Raw genomic sequence first — 17,674 nt, forward strand, 5'->3', positions numbered from 1 at the left:
CCACCCTGTCACCCACTGCCTCCCTCACCCACTGCCTCCCCCCCATCACCCACTGCCTCCCCCCCATCACCCACTGCCATGTGGCATATTCTAAACTTGGGTTGGGGTGGAGGAGAGTAGCCCAAATTATATTTTTGAACCTGGCCCCACCACTCACAAGTTCCACCACTGTGACATAGTTGAAAACATTCCCCTTTCTACTTTAAGATGTTATTATAATGATAAGGGAGACTAGTCCTAAGAATAATCACAATAAGTATATAATAAAATATTTGGCAACTAAATGCTTTATCATATGAAAGCGGCAACTATTTAGTACTGAACAGCATGCAAGACAAATCACTCACAACCAGATGTGCAGAAGAGATGGAAATTGTATCCACTCAGCCATAAACACCACTTTATAAATGTAAATGAGTCTTGATCTGTTTGGAAGCATCTATGACTTTTGCCATTTGTAAACAGCTCTGGAAAATGTTTGTTTCATAGTACATAATAGCAATAATGACAAATTGCATATTAGGAGTGCAAGATAATTTGACATTTTGCATGTAACACCAGAAAAAAAATTGCGCTTTGACGTACAGTCTAGTTTATCAATGTATGTCAGAGCACTTTGATTATTCAAAAAACATTGTAAGGTTGCTCAGTGATTGGTGTCATAGTTCTGTGAAAATCTGTACCTCATTTGGGGTTATTTCCATAGTTGCATGGTCTGTATGCAGACACTGCTTTGCATCTTGTCATATTGTGGATATCTGGTTGGAAAGTGAAATGTCCGTCTCATACCACAGAACAGCCTGATGACACATTTAAACCAACAATCACATGAACTTTTCTCTTTCTTCTTACTGGTTAAATGCGGATCCTTTACTGCCTGATCCTCAAGACAGTATGGAGACATTGGGCCTTATTTCATATGTCACTATTTTACATTTTGCTTTGGTTCCCCATAAAACTATATAAAATGATTATCACATTGAAAGGAGAGAGCAAATTCTGATCACCAAGGTGCTGTGAAAATCCGGCCACCAAGCTTTTGTAAATACCCATATTGCACAGCTAACACAGCACAACCCACTACCACTACACCAAGAACAAACATACAGTTCACGATGATTAAAATACTGGTTGCACTTTTTGCAAAAACAAGAGTATTATTGTGTTTATTCCATGTTTCACGTGTAATGTTCCAGTGTTTATCCCATGTTCCATGTGTAATGTTCTGGTGTTTATCCCATGTTCCACATGTAATGTTCCAGTGTTTACCCCATGTTCCATGTGTAATGTTCCAGTGTTTATCCCATGTTCCACGTGTAATGTTCCAGTGTTTATCCCATGTTCCACGTGTAATGTTCCGGTGTTTATCCCATGTTCCACGTGTAATGTTCCGGTGTTTACCCCATGTTTCATGTGTCATTTTAATTCTGCCAAAATCCACAGTGTTTGTCTAATAATTAGTATCATTTTGTTATATTCATTATTATGCCAATCTGGGATAACAGGTGGCGTCACAAAACAATAGCTGCATGTCATCACAAGGTATATGTAATGTGACTTGCTCTCTGCCACACACATATATGAGTCCCAGCACACGTGTATTTATATATTCAACTTCTCTTTTTAACCACAGGTAAGATTTTTCAGATTCCATGTTAAATAATTGCAAATAATAGGGTAACCTCTTATTAAAACTTTTTTTTCCCCAGGAATATGTTGATTCTCTATAATTCGACAATGAACTTGTAGTGTATGTTTTTTGCTTTCATAAAAAGTTATGTCTGGCTTTTGGCATATCATACGCTAGGCTGATGAAAGCCTACTGTAATCATACAGTAGACATACAGTATATCTGCTATACACAAACCACATCATATACATAAACTACTTTTAGCTGCAAACACTGTACCAAAAGTAAATTTCACTAGTAAACTAGTACAGTGGAAACATGCTTCCACTTGATGTGAAGGTATGAGGTGTTTGATGGAGCAATAATTAAACTAAAACATCATTAGAACTGGCTTAGTCCTAAAAAGAACCCTAATGTATATATAAAAAAGTAATTAGAATTATCTTAAAATGTTTAAAATAACTAAAAAAGGTTGATTATATATCTATCTATATGTGCATGTGTGTAAATCAAGACAAGATCGAGATAAAAGCATGTTAATGCTGAATAAATCATCCCGATTTATTAATCCTCAGGGGACAGATATTCACAGAAATATGGCACTGGACAGCTTCATCTTAAAGCACATAAATATTTAACAAACTTCCACCATAATTTGGTCCATATATTGATCATCAGTGCAATATTGACTGTATGTATGGGCCACTCACTATTATATCACTGTTCTAGCAGGGTATGAAAATGTATAATTTCTGTAAATCAACATGTAAAGATTTGATTTTTTTTTTTTTTTTTAATCCATCTCTTTTATTAGTGGGCTAAACGACAACCACTTTATCTTTTGTACATGCCAGGAGTCGCTAACCCTGGCATGCAGACTGCCCACACAGTATTACATGTAAAGACTCCCACATAAGTGAGGAAAGACTGTGGCACAATGAACAGCAGACAATTAAACCACAGGTGAATGAGTGACTAGAACTGGCTCTAACACAACTATTGCATTGCAAAGTAAGAGCTGAAAGGGCTCTTTAACTGTATAATTAGATAACAAAATCTATATTTTTGTCCTTATAAAGGGGCAGAATAACGACATATAACTTACATTTGAAAAATATATAATCATTTATTCATTCTAGATTTCTAAAAAAGAATCATTTATTGTAAATATTGTTTTTTTATGTTAATACTATTCTGACTGCTCTCACAGACAATATGTCAAAATGTACTGACACATTTAAATAAGAGTCAAGAACACAATTTAGTGACACTTCCATGTATTCAGAGCATACAGTAGTTGTTCAATACTCAGTCCCACAAAATCATGCCCAGATATATATACTATATACCACACAAGTGTCTGCCAATATATACCGTTCTACCAACCAGGTAGGAAACATTAGCAAGAAAATAATAATAATAATTAAAAAAAAAAACACACAATAGAAATGCAAAGCTACAGTATAAAAGCAGTTATCATTTATATAGGGAAATTAGTTTATACAGCAAGTATAAGCAGGAAGCTTTGATAAATAACTATACCCCTGGCCACCAAGAGTGATTGATCCAGCACATAGACTGTCAGCTTAGGCATTAAAGATAACTGAATGGCAGGGAAATAAATAGCAATAATGTGGATGGGACAATTTTTTCATTTTTAATTGGCAAATACTTCAATTGCCATTCTTAATACACCGCTAAATATATCCACAATCACATATCTAGATTCAAACTCCAGTATATATATATATATATATATATATATATATATAAATAAATAAAAAAATTCCAGAAATACCCTGACTCCCCCAAACACTCCGGAGAAAACAGTCCCATATGCAGTTATCACTGAATACACTCTACAATCAGCACATCTGTATGATATACAACCCTACACTCGATAACATGTACAAATATATACATATACAGCCCAAAGGAATGTAAATAGGCAACATCCACAAATGCAAGCTCATCGCTATTTGTACATGGCATGTAGTGATTGAAAGTACTGTGACTATGCAGACTATTAGCTTTCCTATTGCACTGACATACATTGATATAATAAATATATATATATATATATATATATATATATATGCTGCACTCCTACATATACATAGAAGTGCCATTTACAGATTGCAGTGTGACTATAGAGGCTCAGTGACATGCACATATACAGATGTTCTGGCCACATGCATGCACTGTATGGAATGCATTGGACACATATGTCGTTCTCTGCAAGGAAAGACGTTATGACTGTGGCACGTAGATGAACAGACTGGGCAGTGAATGCCGCACATCCATGCACCGTGTTATTGCTGGGAGCACAGCAGCACTCACCTGCAGGCAGGGCCAGTCTGATCACACTCTGCACTGAGGAGACAGATCGCATATAGCAGCAGCAGCAGCACTGACTCCCCCCCTGTACCGCAGAGACAGCACAGGACCCCCACACCTTACCGCAGAGTCACACAAGGGTCCAGGGCACAGAGGCTCCGAGAGAAGACTAACACTGTCACTCAGTAACAGTGTCACAGTGTATGTATGTGTGTGTGTGACTGTGTTTATGTATCAGAGTGTCTGTATGTAAGTGTGTGTATATGTATCAGTGTGCCTGTATCAGAGTGTATGTATATATAGGTATCAGTGTGTGCATGTAACAGAGTGCATATATGTATGTATATCACTGTGCAGAGTGTGTATGTATGTGAGTGTTGCAGGAGAAATCACGCAGCCCCTCTGTCTGCCACTATTACTGTGTGTCTATATGTCTGTCCCTCTATGCCTGCGTCTATCTCCTCGGTACAAGGATGTGTGTGCATGTCTGTGACCAGCTCCCTTCCCCCAAAACCAGCTGCTCCCCCATAGCACAGAGATGCCGCTGCTGCTTCAGGAATCAGCCAGGACCAATACAGGAGATTTTAACCCTCTCCAGCCAGGGGAGACTCGCAAAGCAGCCTGATCAATCAGCATCAGTACCGCCTTCCATAGCCTTATAGAGAGACCTGCACAGCACCAGCCCCATCATCCATGGCTCACACAGGGGAGAGACCCGCTCCACTCATTCCCAGAGCCGTATCACAGACATTCTCGTACTGGAATATAATGATCTGTACAGTGACAGAGCTGGCAACGTTCCGGCACTTTACTGATGAGCTGGGTGTTAATAGCAGCATTATATGATACATAACGCTACTGTACTTTAGTCGCTGTGTTTGCACTGAAATCATGGACTAGCTTACTAAAGGTGATGCCGATTTTTTTCTTTTACAATTTAAATGATTCTCCACAATGGATATATAAAAGTCATAAAACCCAGATAATAGTAAATTACCTTACATATGCAGAATAAAAGGTGCTACACTGAGCAGTAGATCAGAACAAAATAAAAAAAGATAAAAAAAAAGTTCCAAGAACAGTTGGTATGGAAACTACTGTATAATGCACAGCACAATGTCTATCACTAACCCTGCTATTAGCTGTGTGTGTCATCACTCTGTGGCCCAGATTTATCAAATCTTGGAGAGTGATAAACAGTACCAGCCAATCAGCTGCTAACTGTCATGTTACAGGCTGTGTTTGAAAAATGACAGGAGCTGATTGGTTGGTACTTTGGGGGAGATTCAGACCTGACCGTAGCTGTGCTAAATTTAGCACAGCTACGATCATCCGCACCGACATGCGGGGGGACGCCCAGAACAGGGCCAGTCCGCCCCGCATGTCAGGCTCGACCCCACCGCACAAGTACAAAAGCATTGCACAGCAGCGATGTACTTGAAGATTATCTCCCTACCAGCGCAGATCCTGTGCGCTGGCCGGGAATTACTCATCGTTGTGATGGTCGCAGCAGCGATGTGTGATGTCACGCAGCCGCTGCAGCCCGCCCCCCATACGGTCCAGCCACGCCTGCGTTGGCCAGACCGTGCCCACAAAACGGTGGCCAAACGCCGACGTGCCGCCCCCTCCTACCCAGTGAATGCCTCTGACTATCAGGCAGAGGCGATTGCTGGGTTACGACAACCGTCGGCTGTCTGGCATGCACCGGTGCACTGCGGCGCATGCACACTTCTGACCTGATCGCTGAGCTGCGATGAACGGCAGTGTGTGATAAGGTCAGAATGACCCCCTTTATCACTGTGCAATTTATCACTCTCCAAGGCTTGATACATCTGGGCCTATAACCCTTGCACTGGCCTGCTCCAGGGCTATTACATAGTCACTGTACTGCTACTCACCACTGATCTGCCACTCACCTGTGGAGATTGTGGGTCTCAAACGGGATCTGTCCTTCAGGGGCCTAAAGCAGCAGCAGGTGATATCTTCACTCACCAGGGATCAACCCATTAGCACTCTTGTCCTACTGGTTCAGAGTCAGCGAACAAAGATAATAGGAGAGGAGTAAGGACAGCCCCTATGGCACTTTCTTTACTAGGAGATACAGCAGCAAATGTCTATGGCCTAAATTAAGAAATCTGATAATCTAATCCAATAGGGATTAGACAAGTATAGTGAAACAGAATGTTATTTGGAGTAAATAATCATTTTATACATTATGTGCAATCTTTTTAATTAATAATGAATAGGCTATAACTCCTCACATTCTCACATTATATTCTCACTAACAATACAATAAATGATTAATGGCGATGGCACTCTGTTGTTGGTAGAGCACTTTATAGAAGCAGAGTCTCATTTAGCTATAGAATTCAGGAATCAAGTTTACAATTTGGCTGAATCCAGGTAATAAGGTGATAAAAATGTTGTAAATAATACTTATTGGCCTAACTACTACAGTGATGTCATATTGCTGATGATCTCGGTGACAGAAATTTAGGGTCCTTTGACTGCATTACCGACCAGTGTTGATGCATCTACGCCTGTGACCAGGATTTGAAAATGTTTTTGAAAAGAATGAAATTAAGCATTTATTATACAACATGCATCTCTGCTGCCATCCTGAGATGGTACTTTTACTGCTGCAATCCATTTTATACTGGCTAACCCATGCCTTGCATCTCTTTGCCAGTGAGGTGCTAGCCCCTATGGAAGCCGTATCTTTACCAAAAACACCCATTTCCATTGCAGATATAGCATTCAGTACTTACATTTATCAGTTCATTAGTACTGAAAGTAGTCATCTGGGGGGGGGGGGGCTTCATAAAGGGGCGTGGTCAGTTAAGCCCCTGTAGAGTTGTGCCCCCTTTTGTGCCCCCAGTAGAATTGTGCCGCTAACAAAAATAAAAAATAAATACATTAATTAGTACTCACCATCCCCGCTCCTGATTCCCGACCGCTGCTGCCCTCCGTCTCCGGCCGCCGGCACCGCTCCTCTGATCTACGGGTATGATGTCTCTCCCATAGCACCGCATAGACACTAGAGGTCAATCATGACCCCTAGTGTCTATGTGCCGCTCCCACAATGCTGTGTGGTGCGCACCGCATCTACCAAGGACTGGGGAGTAGCTCTACCAAGGACTGGGGAGCACCAGTAGCGGATCTTGCTACGGTGGTGTCGTCCTCCGGATGGCAGCGCCACGGGCAAAAATCCTGCGTGCCCGTAGCAAGATCCGCTACTGGTTATGCCCATGCCTGTGGCTCTTGTTTGTAGAGTGTTGTACCCAGGGACGTGCAATCAGGCTAGGTAATGCCTCCCCTGTCATTAATGATTACAATAATATGAAGAAGATACTTATGACACACATTCTGTGTGTCATAAGTATATGCTTTATATTCTTGTAATCATTTTTACATGATAAAACAGGTTCAAATTTGTTTTAGAGGCACGGAAAGCAGTGGCTCCTGCGGATAATGACAACGGGTCGGAAACGGGGGGCGGGGCCAAGGAAAGGGCTGTAAAAGCCCTTTAAAAAAAAGCAGGATAAGCGGCACTAGTATAAGTGCCTCAGTGACAGGGGCGTGCTTTCAGCCCATATGAAAGCACGCCCCTGTCACTGATGCAAATATGATTGGAAACCAGATTCTGAGCTCATCCTGGGGTCCAGCCTACTTTCGCTGTCCCATCACCGACTGCAGCTTTACTCCCGACTCGAGTCCCGCTTCCATTCCTCCGGCCAGACCCTCTGCACTTCTGCTGGTGAGACTCTGGCAGCCTCTGCTTCCCTGACTTCATGTGCATTCAGGCCCGGCCCTACGCATATGCCGACTATACGGCTGCGTAGAGCGACGGACCTGTGAGGGCGCTGCTGAATTCACCATCACTAGGCACTTAGCCGCCCGCTGCTCACCGCCCATGACCCCGGCTTACTACTGATCCCCCCCCTTCTCACCGCCGCCCATCACCCCCCCCCCCCCCCCCGTGCTCACTGCCGCTCGCCGTTCACCAGCCAGCGGAGCTGGGCTGTCAGCGGGAGGGAACGCAGGAGATGTTGCAGAGGCTTAGCCGTAGCATCTGGGAATGTGTGAGAGACCACAGCCGCTATTGACAGACACTGGTGACTGGTGAGTACCTTGTAAACTCCCCCCACCACCATCCCATCGGCAGCACTCCCCCTTACTGCTATCTTGCTTTCTCTCCCCTAAGCTCCACCCCCCCCAAGCGGCTCTTCCGTAATGTAACGTGTATAAGCGGTTCTCCTGTGGTGTAACGTGTATAAGCGGCTCTCCTGTGGTGTAACGTGTATAAGCGGCTTTCCTATGGTGTAACGTGTATAAGCGGCTCTTCCGTAGTGTAACGTGTATAAGCGGCTCTCCTGTGGCGTAATGTGTATAAGCGGCTCTCCTGTGGTATGTCGTGTATAAGCGGCTCTTCTGTGGTGTAACGTGTATAAGCGGCTTTCCTATGGTGTAACGTGTATAAGCGGCTCTTCCGTAGTGTAACGTGTATAAGCGGCTCTCCTGTGGCGTAATGTGTATAAGCGGCTCTCCTGTGGTATGTCGTGTATAAGCGGCTCTCCTGTGGTATGTCGTGTATAAGCGGCTCTTCTGTGGTGTAACGTGTATAAGCGGCTTTCCTATGGTGTAACGTGTATAAGCGGCTCTTCCGTAGTGTAACGTGTATAAGCGGCTCTCCTGTGGCATAACGTGTATAAGCGGCTCTCCTGTGGTATGTCGTGTATAAGCGGCTCTTCTGTGGTGTATAGTATAAGCGGCTCTTCTGTGGTGTATCGTATATAAGCGGCTCTTCTGTGGTGTATCGTGTATAAGCTGCTCTTCTGTGGTGTATCGTGTATAAGCGGCTCTTCTGTGGTGTATCGTGTATAAGCGGCTCTTCTGTGGTGTACTGCTCCTGATTGGCTGCCGGTCCGCGGCAGATTTGAAATAGTAGCGCCATGGTCATAGGAGCCGCAGTGCCGCCGACCACAGCCTCCTCCTCCTTGCACCACTGCGGCCCTCTGCCTCCTCCTCGCTACAGCGCCGCCACCCTCAGCCGTGCCGCAGCCACCCTCAATCCTTCTCTGCACCATGCTGACCACAGCCTACTCATCCACCGCACTGCAGATCACAGAATCCTCAGCACCGCCGCTGCTAAAGAGGTAATCTTACTGTGCTGCCTTTCTCTCTCCCTAGTTCCTACTGTATGCCCTTGCTGTCACTCTCTCTATCACTCTCCCTGTCCCTATAACCCTTCTGTCACTTTCCCAGTTGCTCTGTCACTTTCCCTGTCCCTATGTCCCTGCTGTCACCCTCCCTGTCCCTATGTCCCTGCTATCACCCTCCCTGAATTTGTCTCATTCAATGTGGCATAATGTGAATTTTGGCTCATTCCGTGCGCTATAATGTGAATTTCAGCTCATACCGTGTGCTATAATGTGAATTTCGGCTCATTCTGTGTGCTATAATGTGAATTTCAGCACATACTGTGTGGTAGAATGTGAAAGGGGCACCAGTACTAGACAGTAAAAGAGGTCCTACTATTCTACTATTGTGGTGCATAATGTGTATAAGGGGTATATGGTGTGGTAAACTACACTGAATGACACGACCCCTTGGGAGTGGCCACGCCTGCTTATCCGAAGTGCGCACATAATTGCTACCTTCACTTTTCCATATCTCCACTTCAACCACTGTGAGGGATGGTATCAGAATCTTGGCGCTTGAGATAACGACGGTCATAATACTGACAGCGTCATTCCGATGTGCAGGATCCTGACAACTGTTAGGTTATTACCCTAACCCTAATCTCCAACCCCCCCTAACCCTCCCTGCCTGCAGCCTGTTCCCAAACTGCGCCAGGTAGAGCCCATTCCTAAACTGGTACTGCTGGCCAGGGATGATTCTGCTTGTCTCCAGCCTCCACCACAAGCAGCAGCTCAGCTGCTGGGAGACCTGCTGCTGCTGGCGGAGAATGGAGGTGAGCAGAGTCTGTCCCCATGCTGCCCAAAAGGAAGCGCCAGAATCTGCCCCCTACTGCTGTAGTGCAGATAAAAGGAGACAAGCAGAGCCAGAGATGACAGGATATAATGCTACGGATTGTTAGGGAAAGGGGGCCCCAAATCGGTGTGTTGCTTAGGGCCCCAAGAGGTCTAAACTCGCCTGTGGCAGCAGCCATAGCGGCGGCTTTAGTGGGCATTCCTCAGCAGCCACTGACATCACTGCACGCGACTGGTCCTACCAGAGTTCTCCCTGATGCTGGTCCATTAGCGAGAAAGAAACCGCTCCACAGAGATATTTATGCTATGACTTGCCTACTTTCCTGTCCCTCACATACAGTATTTTCCCAGCCGCTAGTAACACAGGAGCAAAGCTCAATACTAAGGAATGCAATAAATCCACAAACCAACTGACAGGCACAGGTCAGGCGGCCAGTGTTACAATACCAAAGTAAAGTCAATGAATAGGGCTTTGGGCCAACGTGCGACTAGTGTTGCTTGCATGTGCCTTCAGTGTATCATCAGTCTACCGTTATCGGTGACAGTGCTAGAAGGTTGCAGCACTATTCTCACAAAAGAAAGTCAGTAAATTGATGTCTACTTGATGGTGGTAGACACGTCTCAAGAATATCCCAAAAATACTTGACTGGGTCCAGATTTTGGGGTTGAGAAGGCCATGGCACAAGGATCACATCTGTGTCATTGTCATCATCAGCATTGGGCATCCCCACATGCTCTGTGGATGGGGCACTGCACTCCTAGCAGGCAACCCTCCCATTAGGAAATTAGTTATCTATGCACTGCAACCAGGCTCTGTACATTTATTACAAAAAAATGCTAGCTGCTAATGCCATGTGTTGTTATTTCAAGTCAGTTTTAATGAATATATGGATAGCAAGATCCCTTTGTATGCTTTTCAGCACACTGGTGCCTTTTGCTAATGATCCTTTCCTGCAGAGTCCCATGCTGACATGACATACTCATGAAACATTAGCAAACTTAGCTCAATCACAGAAAAGCTTCACGTTCGGTTTTAGGAAGGAATCCATAGGAAATATGCAAAAATGTATTTTACCTTTAATGAAGGGTGTGGAACACAGGCTATCTACAATGGGTGCAGTTTGCGCTGCACAAGGGGCCCTGGGAGCACATCCTTCACCCAGGGCATATCAAACTCGTACCAGCAAGAGGATTTTACTTGGTGCCACCATCGCCAGTGACATCTTCGGAAAGATGGCACAGTGAAAGCAAAGACTCTGGCACTGTGCCTGGGCATATAACTGGGCAGCAGATGATGCTGCACAGACTGGGGGGTTATTCAAGTTTGTTATCAAACCAAAAAAGCACACTAATGGGCAAAACCATGTTGCACTGCAGTTGGGGCAGGTGTAACATGTGCAGAGAGATTTAGATTTCTGTGCATGGTAAATACTGGCTGCTTTATTTTTACCCCGCAATTTAGTTTTCATGTTGAACACCCCCCACCCAAAGCTAACTCTCGCGGCACATGTTACATCGGTCCCACTTGCAGTGCAAAATGGTTTTGGGCCATTGGTGTGCTTTTTTGGTTTGCTAAACTGAATAAGGCCCTAAGTGCAAAATTGAATGTATACATTTGCCGTTGTGCCCCCTATCCATACCCCTACTTTGATAGCTATAATGAGCATCATCAACAGTTTAGCATAATTTAGCCCCGACCCCTTCCATGTACCCATGAATCACTTCATTTTGGGAACAGGGCCTAATGATGCAACAACCACCCGACACCCCACCCCCACCCCCTTCCCAGTGGCGCACCCCGAAACCCCCCTCCACCAATTTTTTTTCTTTTTTTTTTTCTGCATGAGTATTATTAATGGCTGTCTAGCGTCCTCTGCAGTCTGATGTCTTCCTGGTGGCACTTGTAAGTGCTTAATAAAAGTTTACTTTATTTTAATTATAGTACACTACATACAGTATATATCCATGTGCATATATATATATATATATTAGAGATGAGCGGGTTCGGTTTCTCTGAATCCGAACCCGCCAGAACTTCATGTTTTTTTTCACGAGTCCGAGCGACTCGGATCTTCCCGCCTTGCTCGGTTAACCCGAGCGCGCCCGAACGTCATCATGACGCTGTCGGATTCTCGCGAGGCTCGGATTCTATCGCGAGACTCGGATTCTATATAAGGAGCCGCGCGTCGCCGCCATTTTCACACGTGCATTGAGATTGATAGGGAGAGGACGTGGCTGGCGTCCTCTCCGTTTAGACACTTGATTTACTAATTTTGGGGAGCATTAGGAGTACTCAGTAGTGTACAGTGCAGAGTTTTGCTGATAGTGACCAGTGACCACCACTTTTATTTATAATCCGTTCTCTGCCTGAAAAAAGCGATACACAGCACACAGTGACTCAGTCACATACATACCATATCTGTGTGCACTGCTCAGGCTCAGGCCAGTGTGCTGCATCATCTATATATATTATATATCTGTCTGACTGCTCAGCTCACACAGCTTATAATTGTGGGGGAGACTGGGGAGCACTACTGCAGTGCCAGTTATAGGTTATAGCAGGAGCCAGGAGTACATAATATTATATTAAAATTAAACAGTGCACACTTTTGCTGCAGGAGTGCCACTGCCAGTGTGACTAGTGACCAGTGACCTGACCACCAGTATATATAATATTAGTAGTATACTATCTCTTTATCAACCAGTCTATATTAGCAGCAGACACAGTACAGTGCGGTAGTTCACGGCTGTGGCTACCTCTGTGTCGGCACTCGGCAGCCCGTCCATAATTGTATATACCACCTAACCGTGGTTTTTTTTTTTTTCTTTATAGTCATACTAGTTACGAGTATACTATCTCTTTATCAACCAGTCTATATATTAGCAGCAGACACAGTACAGTGCGGTAGTTCACGGCTGTGGCTACCTCTGTGTCGGCACTCGGCAGCCCGTCCATAATTGTATATACCACCTAACCGTGGTTTTTTTTTCTTTCTTTATACATACATACTAGTTACGAGTATACTATCTCTTTATCAACCAGTCTATATATTAGCAGCAGACACAGTACAGTGCGGTAGTTCACGGCTGTGGCTACCTCTGTGTCGGCACTCCGCAGCCCGTCCATAATTGTATATACCAGTGACCTAACCGTGGTTTTTTTTTCTCTTTCTTTATACATACATACTAGTTACGAGTATACTATCTCTTTATCAACCAGTCTATATATTAGCAGCAGACACAGTACAGTGCGGTAGTTCACGGCTGTGGCTACCTCTGTGTCGGCACTCGGCAGCCCGTCCATAATTGTATATACCAGTGACCTAACCGTGGTTTTTTTTTCTTTCTTTATACATACATACTAGTTACGAGTATACTATCTCTTTATCAACCAGTCTATATATTAGCAGCAGACACAGTACAGTGCGGTAGTTCACGGCTGTGGCTACCTCTGTGTCGGCACTCCGCAGCCCGTCCATAATTGTATATACCAGTGACCTAACGGTGGTTTTTTTTTCTTTCTTTATACATACATACTAGTTACGAGTATACTATCTCTTTATCAACCAGTCTATATATTAGCAGCAGACACAGTACAGTGCGGTAGTTCACGGCTGTGGCTACCTCTGTGTCGGCACTCGGCAGCCCGTCCATAATTGTATATACCACCTAACCGTGGTTTTTTTTTCTTTCTTTATACATACATACTAGTTACGAGTATACTATCTCTTTATCAACCAGTCTATATATTAGCAGCAGACACAGTACAGTGCGGTAGTTCACGGCTGTGGCTACCTCTGTGTCGGCACTCGGCAGCCCGTCCATAATTGTATATACCACCTAACCGTGGTTTTTTTTTCTTTCTTTATACATACATACTAGTTACGAGTATACTATCTCTTTATCAACCAGTCTATATATTAGCAGCAGACACAGTACAGTGCGGTAGTTCACGGCTGTGGCTACCTCTGTGTCGGCACTCGGCAGCCCGTCCATAATTGTATATACCAGTGACCTAACGGTGGTTTTTTTTTCTTTCTTTATACATACATACTAGTTACGAGTATACTATCTCTTTATCAACCAGTCTATATATTAGCAGCAGACACAGTACAGTGCGGTAGTTCACGGCTGTGGCTACCTCTGTGTCGGCACTCGGCAGCCCGTCCATAATTGTATATACCAGTGACCTAACCGTGGTTTTTTTTTCTTTCTTTATACATACATACTAGTTACGAGTATACTATCTCTTTATCAACCAGTCTATATATTAGCAGCAGACACAGTACAGTGCGGTAGTTCACGGCTGTGGCTACCTCTGTGTCGGCACTCCGCAGCCCGTCCATAATTGTATACTAGTATCCAATCCATCCATCTCCATTGTTTACCTGAGGTGCCTTTTAGTTGTGCCTATTAAAATATGGAGAACAAAAATGTTGAGGTTCCAAAATTAGGGAAAGATCAAGATCCACTTCCACCTCGTGCTGAAGCTGCTGCCACTAGTCATGGCCGAGACGATGAAATGCCAGCAACGTCGTCTGCCAAGGCCGATGCCCAATGGCATAGTACAGAGCATGTCAAAACCAAAACACCAAATATCAGTAAAAAAAGGACTCCAAAACCTAAAATAAAATTGTCGGAGGAGAAGCGTAAACTTGCCAATATGCCATTTACCACACGGAGTGGCAAGGAACGGCTGAGGCCCTGGCCTATGTTCATGGCTAGTGGTTCAGCTTCACATGAGGATGGAAGCACTCAGCCTCTCGCTAGAAAAATGAAAAGACTCAAGCTGGCAAAAGCAGCACAGCAAAGAACTGTGCATTCTTCGAAATCCCAAATCCACAAGGAGAGTCCAATTGTGTCGGTTGCGATGCCTGACCTTCCCAACACTGGACGTGAAGAGCATGCGCCTTCCACCATTTGCACGCCCCCTGCAAGTGCTGGAAGGAGCACCCGCAGTCCAGTTCCTGATAGTCAGATTGAAGATGTCAGTGTTGAAGTACACCAGGATGAGGAGGATATGGGTGTTGCTGGCGCTGGGGAGGAAATTGACCAGGAGGATTCTGATGGTGAGGTGGTTTGTTTAAGTCAGGCACCCGGGGAGACACCTGTTGTCCATGGGAGGAATATGGCCGTTGACATGCCAGGTGAAAATACCAAAAAAATCAGCTCTTCGGTGTGGAGGTATTTCACCAGAAATGCGGACAACAGGTGTCAAGCCGTGTGTTCCCTTTGTCAAGCTGTAATAAGTAGGGGTAAGGACGTTAACCACCTCGGAACATCCTCCCTTATACGTCACCTGCAGCGCATTCATAATTAGTCAGTGACAAGTTCAAAAACTTTGGGTGACAGCGGAAGCAGTCCACTGACCAGTAAATCCCTTCCTCTTGTAACCAAGCTCACGCAAACCACCCCACCAACTCCCTCAGTGTCAATTTCCTCCTTCCCCAGGAATGCCAATAGTCCTGCAGGCCATGTCACTGGCAAGTCTGACGAGTCCTCTCCTGCCTGGGATTCCTCCGATGCATCCTTGCGTGTAACGCCTACTGCTGCTGGCGCTGCTGTTGTTGCCGCTGGGAGTCGATGGTCATCCCAGAGGGGAAGTCGTAAGCCCACTTGTACTACTTCCAGTAAGCAATTGACTGTTCAACAGTCCTTTGCGAGGAAGATGAAATATCACAGCAGTCATCCTACTGCAAAGCGGATAACTGAGGCCTTGGCATCCTGGGTGGTGAGAAACGTGGTTCCGGTATCCATCATTACTGCAGAGCCAACTAGAGACTTGTTGGAGGTACTGTGTCCCCGGTACCAAATACCATCTAGGTTCCATTTCTCTAGGCAGGCGATACCGAAAATGTACACAGACCTCAGAAAAAGAGTCACCAGTGTCCTAAAAAATGCAGCTGTACCCAATGTCCACTTAACCACGGACATGTGGACAAGTGGAGCAGGGCAGGGTCAGGACTATATGACTGTGACAGCCCACTGGGTAGATGTATGGACTCCCGCCGCAAGAACAGCAGCGGCGGCACCAGTAGCAGCATCTCGCAAACGCCAACTCTTTCCTAGGCAGGCTACGCTTTGTATCACCGCTTTCCAGAATACGCACACAGCTGAAAACCTCTTACGGCAACTGAGGAAGATCATCGCGGAATGGCTTACCCCAATTGGACTCTCCTGTGGATTTGTGGCATCGGACAATGCCAGCAATATTGTGTGTGCATTAAATCTGGGCCAATTCCAGCACGTCCCATGTTTTGCACATACCTTGAATTTGGTGGTGCAGAATTTTTTAAAAAACGACAGGGGCGTGCAAGAGATGCTGTCGGTGGCCAGAAGAATTGCGGGACACTTTCGGCGTACAGGCACCACGTACAGAAAACTGGAGCACCACCAAAAACTACTGAACCTGCCCTGCCATCATCTGAAGCAAGAAGTGGTAACGAGGTGGAATTCAACCCTCTATATGCTTCAGAGGTTGGAGGAGCAGCAAAAGGCCATTCAAGCCTATACAATTGAGCACGATATAGTAGGTGGAATGCACCTGTCTCAAGTGCAGTGGAGAATGATTTCAACGTTGTGCAAGGTTTTGATGCCCTTTGAACTTGCCACACGTGAAGTCAGTTCAGACACTGCCAGCCTGAGTCAGGTCATTCCCCTCATCAGGCTTTTGCAGAAGAAGCTGGAGGCATTTAAGGAGGAGCTAACACGGAGCGATTCCGCTAGGCATGTGGGACTTGTGGATGCAGCCCTTAATTCGCTTAACAAGGATTCACGGGTGGTCAATCTGTTGAAATCAGAGCACTACATTTTGGCCACCGTGCTCGATCCTAGATTTAAAGCCTACCTTGGATCTCTCTTTCCGGCAGACACAGGTCTGCTGGGGTTGAAAGACCTGCTGGTGACAAAATTGTCAAGTCAAGCGGAACGCGACCTGTCAACATCTCCTCCTTCACATTCTCCCGCAACTAGGGGTGCGAGGAAAAGGCTCAGAATTCCGAGCCCACCCGCTGGCGGTGATGCAGGGCAGTCTGGAGCGACTGCTGATGCTGACATCTGGTCCGGACTGAAGGACCTGACAACGATTACGGACATGTCGTCTACTGTCACTGCATATGATTCTCTCAACATTGATAGAATGGTGGAGGATTATATGAGTGACCGCATCCAAGTAGGCACGTCACACAGTCCGTACTTATACTGGCAGGAAAAAGAGGCAATTTGGAGGCCCTTGCACAAACTGGCTTTATTCTACCTAAGTTGCCCTCCCACAAGTGTGTACTCCGAAAGAGTGTTTAGTGCCGCCGCTCACCTTGTCAGCAATCGGCGTACGAGGTTACATCCAGAAAATGTGGAGAAGATGATGTTCATTAAAATGAATTATAATCAATTCCTCCGCGGAGACATTGACCAGCAGCAATTGCCTCCACAAAGTACACAGGGAGCTGAGATGGTGGATTCCAGTGGGGACGAATTGATAATCTGTGAGGAGGGGGATGTACACGGTGATATATCGGAGGGTGAAGATGAGGTGGACATCTTGCCTCTGTAGAGCCAGTTTGTGCAAGGAGAGATTAATTGCTTCTTTTTTGGGGGGGGTCCAAACCAACCCGTCATATCAGTCACAGTCGTGTGGCAGACCCTGTCACTGAAATGATGGGTTGGTTAAAGTGTGCATGTCCTGTTTTGTTTATACAACATAAGGGTGGGTGGG

The 17,674-nt window shown here is 45.2% G+C and overlaps 1 protein-coding gene across 6 annotated transcripts in view; it reads right to left on the bottom strand.

Moving 5' to 3' along the window:
* ASIC1 (acid sensing ion channel subunit 1) overlaps positions 1-17,674 on the bottom strand; it is a 457,033-nt gene that overhangs the window by 317,516 nt on the left and 121,843 nt on the right. Inside the window, exon 1 of one of the 6 annotated variants that reach the window (XM_063952027.1) lies at positions 3,971-4,670. The exons of the other annotated variants lie outside the window; for them this stretch is intronic. The gene's annotated coding sequence lies outside the window, so the exon portion shown is untranslated. Of the gene's footprint in view, positions 1-3,970; positions 4,671-17,674 lie in introns of those variants that run through there. 6 annotated transcript variants of the gene reach the window in all.

This window comes from Pseudophryne corroboree, chromosome 2 (genome assembly GCF_028390025.1).
Source record: "Pseudophryne corroboree isolate aPseCor3 chromosome 2, aPseCor3.hap2, whole genome shotgun sequence".
NCBI classification, from domain to species: domain Eukaryota; kingdom Metazoa; phylum Chordata; class Amphibia; order Anura; family Myobatrachidae; genus Pseudophryne; species Pseudophryne corroboree.